Source organism: Hordeum vulgare, chromosome 7H, assembly GCF_904849725.1.
Source record: "Hordeum vulgare subsp. vulgare chromosome 7H, MorexV3_pseudomolecules_assembly, whole genome shotgun sequence".
NCBI lineage: Eukaryota > Viridiplantae > Streptophyta > Magnoliopsida > Poales > Poaceae > Hordeum > Hordeum vulgare.
In genome coordinates, this window is record NC_058524.1 from 244,435,595 (window position 1) to 244,457,898 (window position 22,304).

The 22,304-nt window shown below is 47.0% G+C and overlaps 1 long non-coding RNA gene and 1 pseudogene across 1 annotated transcript; one reads left to right on the forward strand and one right to left on the reverse strand.

Moving 5' to 3' along the window:
• Positions 1-4,541: 4,541 nt before the first annotated feature.
• Positions 4,542-21,411, reverse strand: LOC123409978 (annotated as a pseudogene).
• Positions 12,682-15,029, forward strand: LOC123409979. The gene is made up of 2 exons (XR_006612949.1): positions 12,682-13,972; positions 14,622-15,029. It is a non-coding gene; the product is annotated as an uncharacterized LOC123409979 (long non-coding RNA).
• Positions 21,412-22,304: the final 893 nt, after the last annotated feature.

Here is a 22,304-nt window from a genome sequence, read left to right on the forward strand (position 1 = left end):
CCTTTGCATGACCTAACCTTGTCACAGTAAATAGTCGAACCTTGCAACCTAGCATACCTGATAGTTGCTTGAGCTATGATGTGCCTTATCCTGCTATGCATGCTATGCTTAGAGTTGTGTATGGTCTGTCATCTGGGAGATGAACAGAATTGTGAGAATGTGTTCGGTGAGCAAAGGTTGTGTGTTGAACTTGATTTGGTAAAGGTACCCGTGAAAGGCTGTGTAGGAGTACATGGCGGGTTGTTTCATTGGAACCGTCCTTAGGAACTGAGTTCCGTATATGTAATCCAAGACTAGATACTACCACATGCTCGGCCCTGATATATGACCCCGCTCGGCCTATTAATCGCTTAGTACTCGGTCCAGGAGTTGCAAGTAGTTTCTGGTGTTTATAGAAATGCTGGAGGCCGTGCAGGGTGCTAACCTGAGAGGTGGGCCGTGATGCGGTAGGCAGTGGCACGGTGTACCAAGTGGCACCCGGATGGTGGGCTTGGGAACCCTGCGCACATCGTTTGAGGCCGTGGCGGAAACCTCAGCCGGACTTCCGTACGGGTTACTCTCAGATAGGCGATAAACCTGGACTTGGTACTAGTGTGGTTAACGGTCGTGGCCGACTCCCTCGCTGGGCTTCCGCTTGAAGGTTGCCGAGGTGCATGACGTGCACATAGCGATAAGTGGCGAGAGCGTGTGTGACGAAGTACACCCCTGCAGGGTTATGATCTATTCGAATAACCGCGTCCGCGGATATGGACTACTTGGAGACATATGTTGTTCATAGATAACTTCAATGGCTACTCATAAAATTGCCAAGATAAGCGTGAGTGTCGTGGACGGCATTTCCGTACGGAAACGGAATGATTCCACGATAGTGTATTGTTGTGGTGTTAGTGGACTCACGTGCGAGAAATCAAGTTGTCAAAATTATTTTAAAAATGCAAGTTGTCTAGCCACGAGTCAAATGCTGGCTTTCCGCATGAAACCCCACAATACCTTTTGATACCTTGCATGAGTAGTTAGTTGTCCTAAAGTCTTGCTGAGTACCTTCGTACTCATGTTTGCTTAATACATGTTGCAGAGGTTGCTAATGACCCTAATGGAGGGTTCTTCGTAGACATCGACGACGACGAGTAGCTGGTGTCCCAGCTACGATCTGGCCCTACGTTGGATCTGTAGTATAGTCAGGCCATGTGCCTTCTAGTTGTCATGTCTGTACTCAGACGGTTTAAACTCTTCCGCTGGCTTGTAATTGAATGACTGCTATTATGGGTCGTGAGACCCTTAATGTGTAATATTATGTGTGTGGCTCTTCCGAGCCTCTTAAATAAAGGTTGTATGTTTATGGTTATGTTGTGATGCCATCGATGTATCTATACATATCGGTATGCCATGCGTACGTGTGTCGTACTTGATATGTATGGGGTTCGATTACTTAGTCGTGAACTTTAGTAGCACTCCTTACAAGGAAATGCCCCTTTGTGATCCAACGAGCCTTGGTAGTTCGCTACTGCTCCGGACACATTGGTTGACCGGCATGTGTCCTTCTTAGCTGTTGTGTCTGTCCCCTTTGGGGAAATGTCACGCGATGTAATGGAGTCCTTGTAGCTTGCTACGACTCGTCTACATTCGCTGATGACCGACACCTGTTTTGTTGGGTCATGTATGCCTGTCCTTGTGCGGTACTGCCACTTTGGTTTATGACTAGACATGTCGATCCGGGTTCTTTGACATTGGATTGCTAGCGACTCTATCGCATACGTGAGTCAAAATACGCAAACGGTCCCGGCTAAGGTAAGGCTGCAGCCGTGGAGTTAACCGTGCGTGAGACCACAAAGGGATGCGGTGTGTTACAGGCTGGATTCCTATGGCTTAGGATCGGGGTCCCGACATTTTCTATCGTTTGTGAGACATGAACTTATGTGAGATTTATTTCCATCATATGTTGTGAGTCATATGCCCCGTATTGTCATATATCTCTATCTTTTTGTTCTCATATTATTCTCTGTGCAAATCCGGCATTGTCATCAATCCACCAAAAAGGGGGAGATTGTTGGGGCATAGTTTATGCCTAAGTAATTTTGGTGATTGATGACAGTACCGTAAAGGACTAACCGTGTGTGTTAAGGTTTCAGATAACACACGTCAACGGCACAAGACGACCCGTCTCCTCATTCATGGAACGGAAGCACGGCGCTCTCTACGATTCTCTTTATTTGAGTCATAGGAAAGTCGTACTATTAAGATCCGTAGTGGAAAGGTTTGGGTGGAATCTATCTTTGCACGCGCACACTTCACATATTCTCCCTTACCTTCATTTTTGGAGCGGCCCCCGCCACTGTGTTTCTGTCCTCCTTGCAATTTGGTCACCAACGGTAGTACCGCTGGCCCTAGCGGTAGTACCGCTGCAGCCAGCGGTAGTACCGCCCCTGGTCAGCGGTAGTACCGCTCCAGGAGCTCAGTACCGCCTGCCTAGCGGTAGTTCGTGGACGGACCTTTTTGCGAAGACTTTCTTGGCGGTGGTAGTGCTTTTGCACTACCAGGGGCCCAGCGGTAGTACCGCTGGGGCCAGCGGTAGTACCACTGGAGTTCCAGCGGTAGTACCGCTAGGCGGCGGTAGTACCGCCCCTAGTCAGCGGTAGTACCGCTGGAGTGCCAGCGGTAGTACCGCTGCAGACAGCGGTCGTACCGCTGGAGCTCGGGCAGAGAGTGGGAAAACGGTCTGATTTTTTCCCCCACTATATAAAGGGTTCTTCTAGCTGTGGAACCTCATCTCTTACCCTCTCAAGCTCCATTGTTGCTCCCTAAGCTCAAAAGTGCCCGATCTCTCTCCCTAGCCAATCAAACTTGTTGATTCTTTAGGGATTGGTTGAGAAGGCCTAGATCCACACTTCCACCAAGAGAAAAGTTGATTCCCCCACCAATCCCTTGCGTATCTTGTTACTCTTGGGTGTTTGAGCATCCTAGACGGTTGAGGTCACCTCGAAGCCATATTCCATTGTGGTGAAGCTTCGTGGTCTAGTTGGGAGCCTCCAAGCTTTGTGTGGAGTTGCCCCAACCTTGTTTGTAAAGGTTCGGTCGCCGCGTTCAAGGGAACCTATAGTGGAATCACGGTACCTTGCATCGTGCGAGGGCGTGCGGAGAATACGGTGGCCTTAGTGGCTTTTTGGGAAGCATTCTGCCTCCACACCGCTCCAACGGAGACGTACTTCCTGTCAAAGGGAAGGAACTTCGGTAACATATCCTCGTCTCCATCGGTTCCACTTGTGGTTATCTCTATCCTTTACTTTGTATTTGCTTATGCTTGTGACTATATCTTACTTGTCTTAATAGCTCTCGTTGTTAGCTTCTTTAGGGTTCACCTCATTGTCGTATTATTTGTGAACCCGTATGTTGTTTACCTTAACTTGCTAAGATTAATTAAAAAGTGGTCGTTGTCTATTCACCCCCCCTCTAGCCAACCATATCGATCCTTTCAACTGGGCTTCCTCATGGATCCTCCACTAACAAAGCTTCCGAGTGTGATAGTGTTGTCGGGCTGCGACACCACTTGCAACAAAGCGAGTGTGCGATAACCCCGATTCGGCCCAACTCTTACATACAATTTCTTCAATACCAATTAAGTCCAAAGTCCCCTGAAACTTAAGTCCGGATTGAAATTCGCAAGATTTTCAAGGGACAAAAGAACGCTATTTCGCCATGTCGGAATGAGCAATTCCATGGGGAACCATATAGAAAAAGTTGCCCTATAGGATTTCCGCCGTATTGCTTATTTTTTCGAAGCGGAGGCAAAACATTTGCCTCGTCGATTAATTAAGAAGAAGAGAGTTGTCCAGTTAATTTATGGAAAACCGGGCAAAAACCGATACAGACTTCTACACACGGACTACTCGCAAAGAACAAAACACCAACACCGCTCGATCAGCCCTCTAAACACGCGACAACTGCAACCCTCAACGCTTGCAAAACAAAATAAAACTTCTAATGAGCACACCGAAGAAAACCGACCACACTCCATCATGAAATCACGGACGCCTTTCGGATAACGTCACACTTGTTTTTGTTCTTCTTTGATTTCTCCTTGCTTGGCTTCTTCTTCAAAGGGCCACTTGTCTTGCGAGATGGTGGTTGATCAACCACCCATTTGTCAAGAAATTCATCATAAACTCATTGAGTTTCCTAGTGTCATTGTCGTCAACCAACAAGCAAGAAGGAGCAGTCATCAACAACTGGCCGCATCGACATGCTCAACAAAAGGAATCACCGACATGACCTCATCGACAACAGAACCACTAACACGATGGACTCGAGCATCTCTGGTTGCACACATGACCTTGAATACACATGCCCCTCACACGAGGCTGTTGATGAGACCACCACCAAATGCTCCACGGAGAGAACGAAACAGGGCTAAGACATAGCTCTCATAGCTCGGGCATGACCTGCAGCATTGGAGTCTCGAGCATGACGACGGACTCGCCCGAGAGTGACGATGAACCATTTCCAACACGAGGGGAGAAACATTCATATAACTCTTGCCTACCAACTAAGGAAGAAACATCCATATAACTGTATTGCTTATTACATATACACTGTTGCACAGGTAGATGTATCTTGTCCAGAATTGCACCATCATCAATAAATCACAAAAGAAAGGGGAAATCTAACAAAACTGCAGCTCTCGCCTACCAACCACGGAATAATCATACTCGTATGACTATGTAAGAAACTACCGAGGCCATCATCTTCACCTATGTTTTTCTTTATACACACCAGCATTCTGATAAGGGGGCACATGGATTAAACTTTAAGCAAAACCAAATCTCACTTCAACTGTTCTAGCCGCTCTTTCTGACCTCGACAGGCTTCGCAGCAACAGATAAACCCCCAACAGGGCCTTTCTCGCCCAAAGGGCTCACATGCTTTGCCTCGCCAAGCCGAACAACCTGTGCAAAAGTCTTGGTGATATGACCCACCATGTCAGTGGGTACAATCAATGACTTCTTGGGCTGTCTACAATTCTTGGTGATATGACCCACCATGTGAGTTGGTATAGTCAACGGCTTCTTGGGCTCAACAACACTGGAGCTGGATATCTGTTGTTGCTGATACAGCCTTGCTTTATTCTCCAGCAGGGCTTTCTCACGTTCCTCATAAAACTCAAAATCATCGAGGATTGACGTATCCTCCTCATGGTCCTTGAAGATTTTCAGCATCTCCAGTCCTTGTTCCAGTTTCACCTACAATAAAGCTCAAAATGTATTAGCGCCACAATAAATAGTGGAAGACGGAGCATTCCAATGTAAGCACTTGCTGATATCAATACTAGTACTCCCACGAAACCATGTTCGACTATATCCTAATAATTCGACGGGTGGTATCACTATGAAATAAATAGTGGTACTTCAAGGAGAATAAATGTGCAAATCAAGTAAAAAAAAAGCTAATCAAAAGCATTGCACCTCTTGTGTGTCCCGGCTGTTGGTTACCGGCTTGTGCTCATTGTTTTCAAAAATTATATGGCGGAAGAGATTATTTGGAACATCCTTCAGTATGTGCCAATTAACAGGGAACTGGCAGTCCACTTATCTTGCTGCCAGTAGTCCACGCTCTTCTCAAAATTCATCGGTCCAGTCATCTCCGCAACACCACAGAACTGTGCGCTAGCGTTCACCTGCACATATCGGTCCAGTTTTCAAATCTCATTGAAGAATATATAAATGCAAGGAAATAAATATGAGGGCCTAAGAAAGCACAAATAGGGAAACATGATAAGGCTTTAATTACCGAAAACAACAGAAAAATGGGACAGTGTTCTTCCTTCTCCTTCACTTCATGATAGGCCCCGTCTAGTTTCTTGTTTCCATTTGTGGTGCTAGCCCAAACACCATATTTGATGCTCTTGTGCACATTATCTTCGCTGTATGATTTTATGACAAAAAATCTAGCACTTTTGTACTTTGTAACAAAATCAGTCCTGTTGTATGACCCCTGGTCAAGTCCAGCAGAACACTTGTCATCTTTACTGTTATCCTCTAGTTGCTTTTTAGGCCTGGTGGAACGTGGACCACGGCTTTGCTCATTGAGGAAGTCAAGTGAACCAACAAAGCTGCATACCAAAGCATTACCCCTTCCTCTCGTGCACCCTTTGTCAGCTGGAATCAAACTTCTACCATTCAGGCCATAGCCAGGGAAAGGACCTCCATTATTAGTGGCATGTGGGAAACTCCCACGATGAGAGAACCTTCTTCTGTAAGAGTCACTAGGTGTTCCAAAATCATAGGACTTCTGCTGAGGGAGCATCTACAATTGGGAATAAAGGAAAGTATTACTCCCTTTGTTCCTAAATATAAGACCTTTTAAAGATTGTACTATAAACTATATACGAATGTACATAGACATATTTTAGAGTATAGATCCATTCATTTTGTTCCGTATGTAGTCTTCTAGTGAAATACCTAAAAGGTCTTATATTTTGGAACTAAATATAAGTCTTTAAAGAGGTTTCATTAGTGAACTACATACGGATGTATATAGACATACTTTTAGTGTAGATTCATTTATTTTATTCCGTATGTAGACTCATAATGAAATATCTTAAAAGACTTATATTTAGGAACGGAGGGAGTATATTCTAGTCTATATATTTTCCCGTTATACGAAGAGTTTTCTGCATATTTATCATCTGTGCATGTATATAAATATATATATTGATCTACAAATTATATAATTCTAACATAATATTAGAGTTAGGTTAAATTTTCACACGCTGCAACTCGTGTTATTGGTACACACGCGTCCGCCGTCCTTCGTGGCCGCCGCTACTTTCTCTTCTCGTAGCTGCCGGCTCTCCACGTCGCTACTCTCTCAACGCCGGGCCGTCTCCTTCCCCTGTCTCGTCCGTCCGCCTGCCTGCCTCCTCCGCCCGTTCCTCCCTCGAGCCGCTGCAAGACTCCTTCAGCCGCCGCAGCACTTCAGATCGAGCGGTCGCAAGACTCCTGATCAAGCCGCCGCAGCACTTCTCCGTGCCAGATCGAGCCATCGCGTAGCCTGCTGCAGGATCCACTGGATCGCTCGGCCTGGTCCACTGCTCTGGATCGGTGGCCTCTGGATCGAGTCGTTCCCTGGATCCCGTCTAAGTGCCTGCTGCCTGCTGCCTGCTGGTGTCAAGCCCCTGGCTGCACGTGGTCTTCGGTTGGACCTGGTCTCCTCCTGGACTGCCTTTGCTAGTGCGCTAGCCACTTTGTTTCCTTCGGCTGCTGGTTCTTCTAAAAAAAAGATGTTTTTATTGGGTCCGCATGTCCCTCACTGCCCTCTGACTCCGATGGTGTTTTCTTCATCACTCTCGTCTCGCACATGCGTCGTTTCTCAGTGCTTGATGCTTGTTGGTCTGTGACGTTGTCCCCTTCGGCGTCTTCTGCTGGTTGTGCTGGTCGCTCTTCTACGGCTCCTTATGCGACTTCCGCACATGGTGATTGTTCCTCTACACGACACCTCTCGCGACTTTTATTGGTGAATGTCGCTCTTCCCCAACACCTCTCGCGACTTTCATCGACTGCACCTCGCACACGCGTCTTCCCTTGACGCTTGGTGTTTGTCTGCATAAGCCTCGCCTCCTTCACCGGCCTTTGCGGACGATATTGTTCATGCTACACCGTCACATTTAGCGGCTTCCACATGTGGTGGTTGTCGCTCCTCTCCCAGTGCTACTGTGTCGACTACTTCACCGAGGAGGAGATTGAGGGACTTCGCGTCCCGCTGACTGCCTCCGACTCTATTGTTATATTGGTCATTGGCCTTCAGGGAATACAAGTTGCATATTTCTAACAATAATGATATTTGATCCTGCCTCCTTATAATCAATAATATTGTTCTTGTCAAATTATCATATGCACAGGAAAAACAGGTCATCATTCTAATTAGCTGGTGTGTACGCAGCCATCAAGCAATGGTGGCTGATTGCATTTGGAAGCAGGAATTGCCGGTGATCGCCGGTCAGCCATATGGTGGTGAATGCATTCCACAGATTGAGTCAAATTGCAGTTAGACACATCCTTGGCAGTACCAGGCTAATTTATTACAGGGTCATGTTTTCGTTGTCATCGTGATAAGGCAGATTGGAAGTGATTGCGTCCAAGCTCTTCAACAAAAATGTAGGTAAAAGGCTTTAAGCTTTGAATTTTATGGTAAATGCGAGAAGCATGAATGAGAGAACTAGGGGTTAAAAGGTCTCTTTATTGTTAAAGTATATGTGGATTTCCCAACTTTCTCCACTGGTTTGGGGTTTTGGTTCAACTGGTTGATGGTGCATGAAACCTGATATTAGAGCCAAGAGGTCTTTGGGTTCATGTCTCGTGTTTTTTCTATTTCAACAAAAAATTGGTTGCCGCTTTCTCTCCATGTTTAGGCCTTAATATAAATTTCACACGTCAACCAGTAGAACCGAAAGCCCAAACTGATGGAAGGTTGGGCAATCCACGCATACTTCAACACCCCCTCTCAGTGTACTGTGACAGCAAGAAAAAAAAAGTTCTAAACATGGACAGAAAGAGGGCAATCATTTTTTCATTAAAATCGTGAAAGTCGAGACTTCAACCCAAAAACTGGTTGTAAGAGTAAGAGGAGCATCAGATAGTAGGTTCTGTGTGTGTGTGGGGGGGGGGGGGGGGGTCTTACAAATAAGTTCCGATAGTTTTCCTGATTTCTTAAGTATTTAAAATGTTGTTATTATAAGTGAAAAGAGATAGCATGTTAAAACAATACCACCCCAGAAGCCATAGGAGAGTTGCTTTGTCCGAACGCCGCGGAAACATCACCAAGAGGTTGAGGTGAAGTTGCAGGTGATAGAAACGAACCAGTTTCTTCTGATGATCTAAACCATTCTGCAAATTAGCATTTCAAGGAAAAGTTATATCGCACCTAAGGATGGAACTTAAATTATCATGTTTTAAACAAAGGATGAGATAGGCAATAACCTGGTCTTGGTCCAAAAAGGAAGCTGTTTGGACTCAGAGTGTCATCCATAAAACCACTTTGTGTTGGGTCAATTGGCATCATTATCTCACCCTGTGATACTGGAGTAGGAGAGCCTAAATATGGCATGTCAGGCTGTGATGGTTGCTGGTAGTAAGGAGCCGAGAAGGAGATCTGCTGAGGAGAGTAGGGTTGACCATCTCCACCAACAGCAGCTGGTACCGGCATTGAGATAGGAGAATAATGAGGATAAGGGTCATAGCCATAGCCATCATGGTACATCATGGAAGGGTCCTCGTTGTATATAACCTTCAAAAATGTCAAACTGAGGAAACGAAGACATCACAGAAATTATTGACAACTAGAAAATCAACTTACCGCTGGACCCACTTCCAATCCATCAACACGGGTATAGGGAGGATATACCTCGCATTCATTTGGAAGGTTCTCATATCCTGGACCTGCTCGTATCATTTCACAGACCAAACATTATCATTCATCAACTCAAGAGGAAAGTTCCAAAATTTAGGAGACATTAAAATCCTGATGGCATCAAGTATGCTCTCTCCAAAATAAAGTTAGTAATTTGGTCCAATACTATATATGATAGAAATATCAAACTGAGTCGAAGATCTTACTATTTCATCATTTGTTCAGTGCAGAAGGTATATATGATTCCTAATAGGTCACATGCAATTTCATAGTAAGAGACAACTTAAAGCAATCCTCCCCATCCATACATACCAAGATAACATATGTGCTACTTCTTCCATTATTATCTCTTATTAGTTTTTTCCCTCGTGGGATAAACTATGCTCTCTCTGTTCGGATTTATAAGGCCCATGTATTTTAAGAAAATTTTGACCACTAATTTAATTAATAAAATATGAGTTACATGCTGCAAAAATTATAGCACAACAAACTTTTTTTGGATGTGAATTCAATGATATAATTTTGATGGCATATAACTAATACTTATTGATGAAATTAATGGTCAGAGTTTTTCGTACAATACATGAGGGCCTTATGAAAAGGACGTGGATGTCGCCTAGAGGGGGGTGAATAGGCGCTTTAAAATAGTTAAGGTTTAGGCTTGAACAAATGCGGAATAGAACTAACGTTTAATATGTCAAGCACAAAACCTACAAACAAGTAGGCTCACCTATGTGCACCAACAACTTATGCTCAGCAAGATAAACAACTAAGTGATAGCAAGATATATTACAATAAACAATATGTCTATCACAAAGTAAAGTGCATAAGTAAAGGGTTCGGGTAAGAGATAACCGAGGCACGGGGAGACGATGATGTATCCCGAAGTTCACACCCTTGCGGATGCTAATCTCCGTTAGAGCGGTGTGGAGGCACAATGCTCCCCAAGATGCCACTAAGGCCACCGTAATCTCCTCACGCCCTCGCACAATGCAAGATGCCGTGATTCCACTAAGGGACCCTTGAGGGCGGTCACCGAACCCGTACAAATGGCAACCCTTGGGGGCGGTCACCGAACCCGTACACGTGGCAACCCTTGGGGGCGGTTACCGGTACCCGTACAAATTGCTCGGGGCAATCTTCACAACCTAATTGGAGACCCCGATGCTTCCCGGAGCTTCACACCACAATGATTGAGCTCCGAGACACCACCAAGCTTCTAGGACGCCAAAGCATCCACGAAGAACAATATCAAGGGTACTAAGTACCAAAGGTAGTAAGTTTCTCAACTTCTCACTTCCACGTATCACCGTGGAGAACTCAAACCGATGCAACTAATGCAATGGCAAGAACACACGAAGTGGTCAAAGTCCCTCACACTCAAATCCCTCCACAACAACAAAAGCTATGGAGAAATATGAGAGGAAGAACAAGGAGCTCACAAAGAACTCCAAGATCAAGATCCAAAGGGTTCCCCTCACATAGAGGAGAAAGTGATTGGTGGAGATGTGGATCTAGATCTCCTCTCTCTTTTCCCTCAAGAACAAGCAAGAATCATTGGAGGGATTGAGAGTAAGCAAGCTCTAAGAATGTCAACAATGGAGGTAGAACAAGAGCTCAACAGATGGATAAGGCCAAGGGGGAAGAAGACCCCCTTTATATAGTGGGGGAAAGAATCAGACCGTTACCCCCACTCTTTGCCCGAGCTCCAGCGGTACTACCGCTGGCTGCAGCGGTACTATCGCTGGCACTCCAGCGGTACTACCGCTGGCCCCTGGTAGTGCAAAGGCACTACCACCGCCAAGAAAGTCTTCGCAAAAAGGTCCGTCCACGAACAACCGCTAGGCAGGCGGTACTAAGCTCCTGGAGCGGTACTACCCTGACCAGGGGCGGTACTACCGCGAGCCAGCGGTACTACCGCTAGGGCCAGCGGTACTACCGCCAACTCTAGTGGTACTACCGCTAGGTCCAACGGTACTACCGCTAGGTCCAGCGGTACTACCGCTCGCCACTGAAACAGCCATAACTTTCGCATACGAGCTCCGAATCGAGCAAACCCAAGCTTGTTGGATTCAGGACGACAAGGGCTATCCAAACAGCGACTGGAAATCTTGAGACCATGCGGTTATGAATATGCCAAAGATATAGAGATGTGAGATCTCTATGAATGAAGAACCGGCAAAAACTCCAACATCGAAAACATCATAGTAGATGCATATGGACTCCGTTTTCGATGAACTCGAGCTTGTCACGAAGATGACCATAAGCTCTAAAACTCATAAAGAGAAACACCAAACAAGAACCAAGAAGTATGATGCAAGGATGCAAATGGTTTGAGCTCTCAACGAACGATACGATCAAGCTACTCACTTGAGAGCCCCCTTGATAGAACAACAATCTATCCTAACCAGAAAACCTATCAAGGGCAAACCTATACCTTGCACCTCGTCCTCTTGAGCTAGATGATGATGATCTTGGCTTTCTCAAGATGGACCACCTTTCTTGATTGTGTTGGCTTGATGAAGACTAGTTGATTGCTCCCCCATACTCAATATGGGTGAGCCACTCTTCAGCATATCTTCACAAGTCCATTGCCACCACAATGGACGGCAAGCTTCAAGCATGCTATCTTCGTGCTGATCCACTTGAACTTGCACATCGCAATCTTGATGACGGTCACAACTTGACGTCATACTCCATGGGTTGTATGAGATCTTCCCTTTGACGCAAGCCCATGGAAACACACCTAACCCCCACATAGAATTCTCACGAAGACCATGGGTTAGTACACAAACACGTAATGGACAATGCTTACCATACCATGGGATCACTTGATCCCTCTCGGTACATCTTGTACGCTTTGTGTGTTGATCATCTTGATTTACTCTTTGTCTGAGATCTTGATCAACCATGTGTCTCTATGACCATTCTTTGGATAATACCTTGAATACCATCTTGGTCATCATATAAACTCCTTCAACCCAACAAATGGACTTCAAGAAGTGCCTATGGACAAATCCATACCATGGGATCACTTGATCCCTCTCGGTACATCTTGTACGCTTTGTGTGTTGATCATCTTGATTTACTCTTTGTCTGAGATCTTGATCAACCATGTGTCTCTATGACCATTCTTTGGATAATACCTTGAATACCATCTTGGTCATCATATAAACTCCTTGAACCCAACAGATGGACTTCAAGAAGTGCCTATGGACAAATCCTATAAACGTAACTTAAGGCAACCATTAGTCCATAGGAATTGTCATCAAGTACCAAAACCACATATGGAGATATATGCTCCAACACCTTATAAACCCGAACAGATGTAGTACACGACACTATGTCAGTGTAAAGGACTGCTTTTGTACATCTCCTGAACGGAGGCAGGCAGCAGGCAGCGCCGCACTAGCGGCGCGGCGGCACGGGGCCGGCGGCTAACTGGGGCGGCGCGGCAGCACGGGGGCCGACAGTCAACTCAACCAATTGATCACAATTTTCCACCAAATAAAGATGAAAGGTGCTTTCGGCCAACATGGTATAAGGACTTTGATTGGTTGGAATATGGTGTAGAAAAGGAAAAGGCTCACTGCTTTGATTGTTTTGTTTTTAAGCATGATCGAATGGATGATAAATTTGGTTATGAGGTTTTCTCCAAATCGGGGTAAGACAATTGGAAAAATGCAGTTGCAGCATTTCGTAAACATGTTGGTGGGTCATGTAGCATCCACAATATTTCAAGGACAACAAGTGATGATTTCAAGACTCAAAAGGCAAGTTTGAAAAGTAAAGTAACAACTTACAACAAAGGCTCACTCGAGAAATATGGAACTCATGTAGACACATCTTTGGGCATTGTAAGTTATCTTGCATTACAAGGTGAACCATTTCGTGGACATGATGAATCCACTACTTCTTTGAACAACGGAAATTTTTAGAGTTACTTGATTGGGTAAAGTTGCTACCTTCTGACCATGAGGTCTTGGGTTCAAGTCCTGGAAATAGCCTCTTGCAGAAATGTAGGGAAAGGCTGCGTACAATAGACCCAAAGTGGTTGGACACTTTCCGGGACCCTACGCAAGCGGGAGCTACATGCAGCGGGCTGTCCCTTTTTTTTACTTGATTGGGTCAAAGAAAGGAATCCAAAAGTGAAGGTTGCATTTGATGAGCTATGTCCTAAAAATGTCAAAATGTCTTCTGGAGTCATTCAAAAAGCGCTTGCTAAGCATTGTGCAATGGCAGTCACCAAAGCAATCAAAGAAGAGATGGATGGTTGCCTTCTCTCTGTTCTTATTGATGAGTGTCGTGATATTTCGGTGAAAGAACAAATGGCCGTGGTTGTGAGGTTCATGTTAGTATTTTAAGTAGTTTTGAGTTTGTTCTATGTAGAATAATATGGTGAGTCAACTAATTGTATGATTTTCATGTAGGTTTTTGAGAAAAAAAGAGAGACCATGGAAAGGTTTTTGGGCATTAAGCATGTTCCACACACAACATCAACATCTTTGAAGAAGTCATTATTGAAGGTTTTTGCTAAGCATGGTGTGCTTGTTGCAAGACTACGAGGGCAAGGGTATGATGGTGCATCTAATATGAGAGGAGAATTTAATGGCCTTCAAAAGTTAATTCGTGATGAGAACCCACATGCTTTCTATATTCACTGCTTTGCTCACCAACTTCAGTTGATAGTTGTTGCAGTTTTGAGATGTTGCAAGGTTGTTGAGGTTTTTTTTGACTATGTGACCATGATTGTCAATCTCGGCAGTTCATCTTGTAGGAGTAAGGATATGTTACTTATAAGCAAAAGGAAGTTCTTTTGGCTAAGATTGAGGGAGGTGAGGTGCCCACAGGAAGAGGGAAAAATCAAGAAATATTTCTAGTTAGACTAGGAGATACAAGATGGGGCTTTCATTATAGAACTTTATCTCGCACTGAATCAATGTGGGACGCGGTGATAGAAGTTTTGGGCATTGTTGAGGATGATGTGCGTGTTCCATCTCGGGCAGGAGGTTTGGTTCATTAAATGGAGACTTTTAGCTTTGTGTTCATCCTAAAGATGATGTTAAAACTCCTTCGTATGACAAATGATTTATCTCTTCTATTGCAAAAGAAGGATCAAAATGTTGTTCCCGTATGTGATGGTTATGTTGTATGCATGATATATGTTGTTCATGTAAATTGACTTGCATCTAACCTTGTGAATTATGATTGTGTCATTCCAGGCAATGTCATTGGTTATGGACGTGAGAACATGTTTGATCAATTGGAGAAATGATGGTTGGGAGACACTCTTGGAAGATGTTAAAGCATTTTGCACCAAAGATGACATTCCAATACCAAATATGGATGACATGTTTACAAAATGGGGGAAATCAAGAAAAGGTGGAAGAAACAATATCACTGCTGGTCATTTTTTCGTGTGGACACCTATGTTGCTATAGACTCCGTCACTACAGAGTTTGATCATCGTTTCAATGAGGTATCTTCAGAACTGCTCCAAAACTTCTCTTGTCTTGACCCAAGAAACTCCTTTTCTAGGTTCAATGTGGTTAAGCTTGCATGACTCACAGAGATTTATCGTGTTGATTTATCTAATTATGAATGTGAACACATAGAAGATAACCTTGAGCTATTCATTATTCATATGAGAAGGGTCGAAGACTTTAGAGCTTGTCATGATATTGCAAGCCTAGTTAAAAAGATGGTTGAACTTGAAAGACATATCATGTTCCCTACGGTTTATCGCCTCATTGAGTTGGCACTGCTACTACCGGTGGCCACGGCAATTGTTGAAAGAGCCTTTTCAGCAATGAAAATCATTAACACCGAGTTGCGCAACAAGATGTCCGGTTGCTGGCTTAATGACTTAATGGTGTGTTACATTAAACGTGGGATATTCAAAAGTCTAGATCTTGGTAAAATCAAGGGAAGTTTTCAAAAGGATGGCAGGGCACTGTCATTGCCTGGGTCTTGTAGGCACCATTAAAGTTTCACTATTAATCGATATGTTTTGGATTATTATTCTATTTAGACAAACATGTTTACATTTTCTTTACTGCTTATTCTGTTTAGGATCATTTAAAATATTAATGTACATTGTCTATTAGTGTGTGTTATCTACGTTGGTTTCACATCCAATTTTTTTCGGCTTTGGAGTTCGCCTCACCTTATTTTTATTTTTGTCCTCGCCACTATCACAGATCAGTGTCGATCGAGGACCATCTTCAACCTCGACAATCTCACCATCAAAGAGCTGACATCGCGGCTAATGGCGATGGAGGAGCGGTTCAAACTGAATCAGATCGACAACGCCATGCGGCGGCTGCTCCTTACCAAGGAGTGGCTCGCTCGTACAAGTTTGTCGGATCAAACACCGGCGGCTCTAGATCGGGCTCCTCGAACAAGTGGTAGAAACTAGGGTTCTACCGGTCCTCTGCCTTAGGTTATAAGGGTAGGAGGAAGTTTGGAGGAGACGAGGGCGCCGCGACCGGCGTGACAGCGTCGTCTCGGCGCAGGGAGGAGGCGGCGGCGAGTAGTAGATGCAGCTAGGGTTAGGCTATAAGTTCTCTAGGCTATAATAAACTGGGCTAAGCCCCTAATATTATTAAGATAATTGGGCCAGTTTGGCTAACTGGGCCTCTGGTCATAACATTTCTCCCCGCCTGCGCAAACAGCTCGTCCTCGAGCTGGACGTCTAGAAAATGTTGGCGGAACTCCTTGAGCTGCTCCCAAGGTGCCTTCGGAGGATTGAGCTGGTTCAAAGTACGTCGTGCATCAAGCCCTGGAATGTCGCCAACGCATTGGAGAGACCGAAAGGCATCACCAAAAACTCGAAGTGGTCGTGATGGGAACCAGAACGCAAATCGAGCGTAGGGAATAAGAGTGGCCCTGGCGGCTCTTCCCGAAGCTCATGCACGACCGATATAGGTAAATTGACCCTCGTCGTCTTGGCAGTGAGAGCACGGTAATCGATGCAGAAACACCACGAGCCTTCGGGCTTGTGAACAAGGAGCACCGGTGAAAGGTCCTCGTGTCGCTGTAAGAGATGAGCCAACAGGGGCGGCTCGGAGTCTGCTATGGCGGTCGACAACTGAGAGGGAACTGCTGGAGAAGTGCCACCCTCGCCCTTCCACTGCAACATGCGCCCTTGACGCCAGAAAGTCATGGTCACTGCGTCGAAGTCCCAAAGGATGGGTCCGAGCGTCCGCAAGAAGTCGACGCCGAGGATGAAGTCATAGTCGCCCAAGGCGATGCTGACGCACATGATGGCGAAGGACTCGTCGCCGATGAGGATGGGAACCTACTGCGCAATTCCGTGGCAGCGAAGATGGTCACCATTAGCCACGGTAACTCGGAGCTGCTCGCCGCCCGTCGGCTGGAGGGCCAGGCGATGCATAGTAGACGCGGGCAGGAAGTTGTGTGTAGAGCCCGTGTCCAGAAGAGCTAAGAGGCGCTCCCCATTAACCGTCACTGGCAACAACATCGTTGTTTCCACTCGTATGCCGGCAAGGGCATGCAGGGATATCACGAGAGCGGTGGCTGTCGCCGGGGCCGCCGCCTCGGCAAGCTCAAAGGGAGTTGTATCCTCCGCGACATAGTCGTCCGCCTCCAGGTAGAAGAGGCGCGGGCAGACGTGGCCTAGCACGTAGGGCTCATCGCAGTTGAAACATAACCCCTGGCAACGACGCTCGTTTTGTTCGACCGGGGTTAGCCGACGGAACGGTCGAGTTGCTGCTGTGGCGGGCGTCCCTGTCGCCGGCTCTGCAGGCCGGCTGGGTGCAGACATAGCCGGCTGAGGGGGTGGGCGAGGTGCCTGGGCCGGGAACGCCTGCTGCATAGTCACCATCCGCTGCTCGAACGCGCGGGCATAGTACATGGCCGTCTGGATGTCCTGCGGTCCCCGGAGCTCTACGTCCACGCGAATATGATCTGGCAGACCGCCGACGAAGAGCTCGACCCGTTGACGGGCCGTCACGCCGGGCGCATGGCACGCCAGGGCCTGGAAGCGGTCAGCGAAGTCCTGCACCGTGGAGACGAAGGGGAGTCGGCCTAGCTCCACCAGCCGGCTCCCGCGTATCGGCGGCCCGAAGCGAAGGAGACAGAGCTTGCGAAAGCGCTCCCATGGGGGCATGCCGCCCTCGTCCTGCTTAAGGGCGTAGTACCACATCTACGCGACGCCTCGGAGGTGATATGAGGCGAGCGAGGTGCGGTCCGACGCGAGCGTGCGTTGCCCCCGAAAGAACTGCTCACACTGATTAAGCCAGTTGAGGGGATCCTCGGTGCCGTCGAAGGTGGCGAAGTCGAGCTTGGCGAAGTCAAGCTTGGCAAAGCGCGGTGGTGTCTGAATATGACCGTCGTGGCCGTACGGGTCGACGGTGTGGAGCAGCATGGGGGGCGGCGCCGGGTCGGTGGACGCATGGGGTCCCCCGTGAAACGGCTGCCCGTCGAGGCCGGCGTAGGGACCCACAGAGCTGGAGGGCCCGCCGTACTGCAGGGTGGGTGCCGGCTGCGGTGACGACCCGGCCAACCAGGCCGGAAGCGGTGACGGCGAAGGCGGGAACCGAACTTGGTGGATCGGGACTCCCACCGACACGGTCATAGCCGGCCCGAAGTGGATCGGCGGGGCGCCTGCAGGTGCAGCAGCTGCTGCAGGGGGGAACGGGTGCGAGGGAGGTCGCGAGGGTCGGCGACGGCTACTGCGGCCAGGCCGGGTTGGAGGCGGGAGGCGGCTGCAGCTGCAGCGGCCCAGCAAGCGTCGCGGACGCCGGGTGCGGCGGTTGCCACGGCAGGAGCAGCGGTCGGGTGGCAGCGGCGAGTAGGGCCCAGCCAAGTAGAGGCGGTGGCGAGATCGCGGAGCGCTCCAGTGACTTCCTCCGGAGTGAAGACGGTGGGAACCGACGCGACGGAGGTGACCGACACCGACTGAGAAGGGGTGCCGGCCGTGGTGTCCAGCGGGGCGGTGGTGGCGGTCGGCAACCGGGGGGGGGGGGGGGGTGAGGTGGGCGGCGACGAAGACATGATCGCACCGAAGCTACCTGATATCAAACTGGTAGAAACTAGGGTTCTACCAGCCCTCTGCCTTAGGTTATAAGGGTAGGATGGAGGTTGGAGGAGACGAGGGCACCGCGACCGGCGTGACGGCGCCGTCTCGGCGCAGGGAGGCGGCGGCGGCGAGTAGTAGACCCTGACAACAACGCTGCCAGCGGGAACAACAACCCTGACCGCGACATGTGTTGCTACTGTAGCGTCAAAGTTTTAGGGGTGATTGTTAGTATAAACCTTGTCTGCACGGTACTCTGGTTTTCTACCATGGCACGTGTTTTCGCTGCCATGGCAGCTGTTCTTCAATTATCATTTTTAGCTCGTAGGCTTGTATTGATCGATTCTTGCAGTACTTAGATCCTTTCGTGGGATGGCACGAGCAAGTAGGAATCGTGGGTGCCGCACGTCCTTTGTAACCCGAATAAAAGGAGAAGAAAGAAATCAGAAAAGTCGTTTAGTCTTAACAGTTGATATGTGCCGAGGGGGGAGGGGGTACCTAAGCACATCTCGTTAGTGTAAACGTATGTTTTGCTTCACAAACAAGAGAATAACCATGCAATCCAAAGGTGCAACCTTGTGAATACAGCAGAACAGTGACCTCACCTTGGTAATAGAATGGCTGTGCTTGCGAGGAATACATGAGTTGTGGATATGCAGCACTATGTTCTCCACCTACGTTGGTTGTGACCGCCTGGACTTGTCCTTCACTTGGTAGACTGATAGCACTTGAATCGAGTGAAATGATGGGTTTAACAGTTTTCTCATCCTTCCTAGGAATGGTCTGGTTAGAAAAAGGTATTTACAATAGGAAAAGGGGTGAAAAACAGTCGACAGGTTCTATAGAATAATTTTTAAATATGATCAAATAATGGCCTGCTTTTTAGTGTTACTACCGATAACAAGTTTTTGCTTGACCTCGATTCTTGGCTCCGGTGAATCCATAGCGCCCAAAGCAGCAAGATTCAGTGACTTAGCTCAAGTCTCAAGAATGGTAAATTAGTGATAGCCTATGTAAAACAGAAAAGATAACACTGTAAAATTATCACTGCACTTTGTAGAGTGCCAAAAATAGTATGAAAGATCATTCCACAGCTCATGTTTTGTTCATACCTTTTTTTGGCCCTGCCATTTTAGAACAAAAGGCACAATCACAACAAAACTAGGCAAAATGAAGCAAAGCTTGCATAAATAGCCAAAAGTAACAAATACGTATAGCTGCATCGCACCATAATTGCATCCAGTTAACATAGAATCCTGCCATTCAGTCAACCAACCTACCTACTGCAGGAGTCACATGCACCACAGATGAATATTATTAACACAATTATTATGCACGCAGCACTCAAACTTGGTGTACTAATTCAGGCCACTTGTTCTAGCCTAATTTATCATGAGGCTAACAGCATCAATCATGCATAATAAAGGCGATCATGTCCACCATTCAGTGCCATTCTTTCTTTCTTGTTTTGGTCAAACAGCACCATGTCGCAATTGAGGTCTCCCCAGACCTCACACTTGGATCACCAGGTTTCTGTTATGATACAGGCATCCTACCACTGCCCTCTGCTTTAGTTCAGGCTTGCACCAACTATTCATAAGGCCGCGCTTGCAAGCTGTCACTAGCATATTTCTAGCTGGAAACAAAACGATGGACAGAGATCTGTATTCTTTTTACAGGGGTATTTGAGACGAAAACAGCAATCCAAGCAAGGTCCAAGACACGTACATGAACATAACTACGTACTCCTCTGTAAAGAAATATTAGAGCATTTAGATCACTACTTTAATGATTTAAGCACTTTTATATTTCTTTACAGAGGAAGTATCTCTCAAGTAGTTAAAATCATGCATGCCTGGCGAACATAATTAAGCACAGCCTGAGCCTACTACACACCATAAACATGTGACAATGAACACGGTTTCCGTGTGGTAGCAGCATAGCACCCAGCCAATGAAGTGCCTGCACATACACGCAAACCGGAATGGTCAATGCAGGAATGCCCAAGTTTTTAAGCTCGGGCAATTCCTCGATGTCCGGCTCTGCTGGTCGAATCCAACTTGGTGTACTAATTCGGGCCACTTATTGCAGCCTAATTTATCATGAGGCTAATAGCACCAATCATGCATAATAGGACACGTACATAAGCATAACTATGTACTTCCTCCATTCCTAAATACTTCCTCCGACTAGTTCTTTCCGACTACAAGTATTTAAGTACAAAGAGAGTATAAGTCTTTTAAAGGTTTTACTATAAACTACATACAGATGTATATAGACATACTTACGAATATAGATTCACTCATTTTCCTTCGTATGTAGTTTATAGTGGAATCTCTAGAAAGACTTATATTTAAAAACAGAGAAAGTATCTCTCAAGTAGTTGAAATCATACATGCCTAGCGAACATAATTAACCACAGCCTGAGCCTACTTACACACACCATAGAACGTGTGACAATGAACACGGTTTCCGTATGGTAGCAGCATAGCACCCAGCCAATGAAGTGCGTGCACATACACGCAAACCGGAATGGTCAATGCAGGAACAAGTTTTAAGCTCGGGCAATTCCTCGATGCCTGGCTCTACTGGTCGAATCCAGCAGCTGACTACTAATAATGTCCACAGTTTCTCAAGTGCTACCAAGAGCTATGGCATGATTACGCAGGATAATATAAAATCACCCGTGACAAGGCGCCAAGATCTCGCACATCAAATCACTGCAGATATCTGTCCTAGGGATTCGCAGTATAACATCCTAAACCGAGAGGTAGCAACCACTAGCAATTTCAGCAGGCCGAACCTCAAGCTACAGGATCCAAATCTCACCCGCCATGGAGCACACAATATAACAACAACTCCAGCAAAAGCAAATCACTCACCAGTCCTCTCCGATGCCGATTCCATTGAGGATCCGCACGCGCGCTGGAACAAGAAACAGAGATCGGCCAATCAGCAGCGCCAAACCGGCGCACTCCTCCTTGGCTGGGATCCCTAGGCTCTTCCTGATCTGGTGGGCGGGGCGCTCCCGCGATCGGATCGAGCTCCCTCGGTTCCTCGACGGGTTCCGATCCGATCGGGGGCGCGCGCGATCGATGTCGCGCTCCTTTTATGAATTGTGATCATTTATATGGCAGTGTTGGATTTGGAAACGGCGGGAGAGTGGGAGGGGCGTATCTGCAAATATGGAGCTGGACTGGGACTAGAACTGTGCGTCACAGCACCTCCAAAGCGGACCTCAAACCACGTGTTCACACACGTTATCATGCAACACAGATCTTTATCAATCCGTCAAGCGGTCTGGATGTTATAATCCAAGACAAATTGAAAGCTTTACGAGAGTCCAGCCAGTAGGCGCGGATGATTCCTACACCCCCGGCCCACCCAAAGCCCCTTTTGGACCCGCGCGTCCATCATCCTATCTTTTTTCTGCATCTGCTTTCTCTCTTGCTTCAGCCGTCGCTCCATCGCCCTGGACGTCACGCCACACCCCTCTCGAAACTCCACGAGTCCATCGCCTCCAAGGGTATGCCCGAGCTCCACGCCGCTTCTCCTATGCCGCCGTTTCACACCTCTCCTCCGACCGCACGCGGGTACCATCCCTCCTACAATGCTCATCATGCGCGTCAACTGTTAGGTGAATTTCCCGAGCCAAAAAATCTATCTCTTATTCTTTGAAGCAATGGATTCGGAGACGACGATGATGCAGGTGGTGCTTGCAAACGTGGAACGTGTGGAGGAGCATGTTCTCATTTGAAGGCATCCATCAAGGTTCATCGATTTCTCAACCGCAACCGGGCATGCAGACATTTGACGATGATGGACGACTACTTTGCCCTTGATGCCTCTTCGCTTACAATTTTCG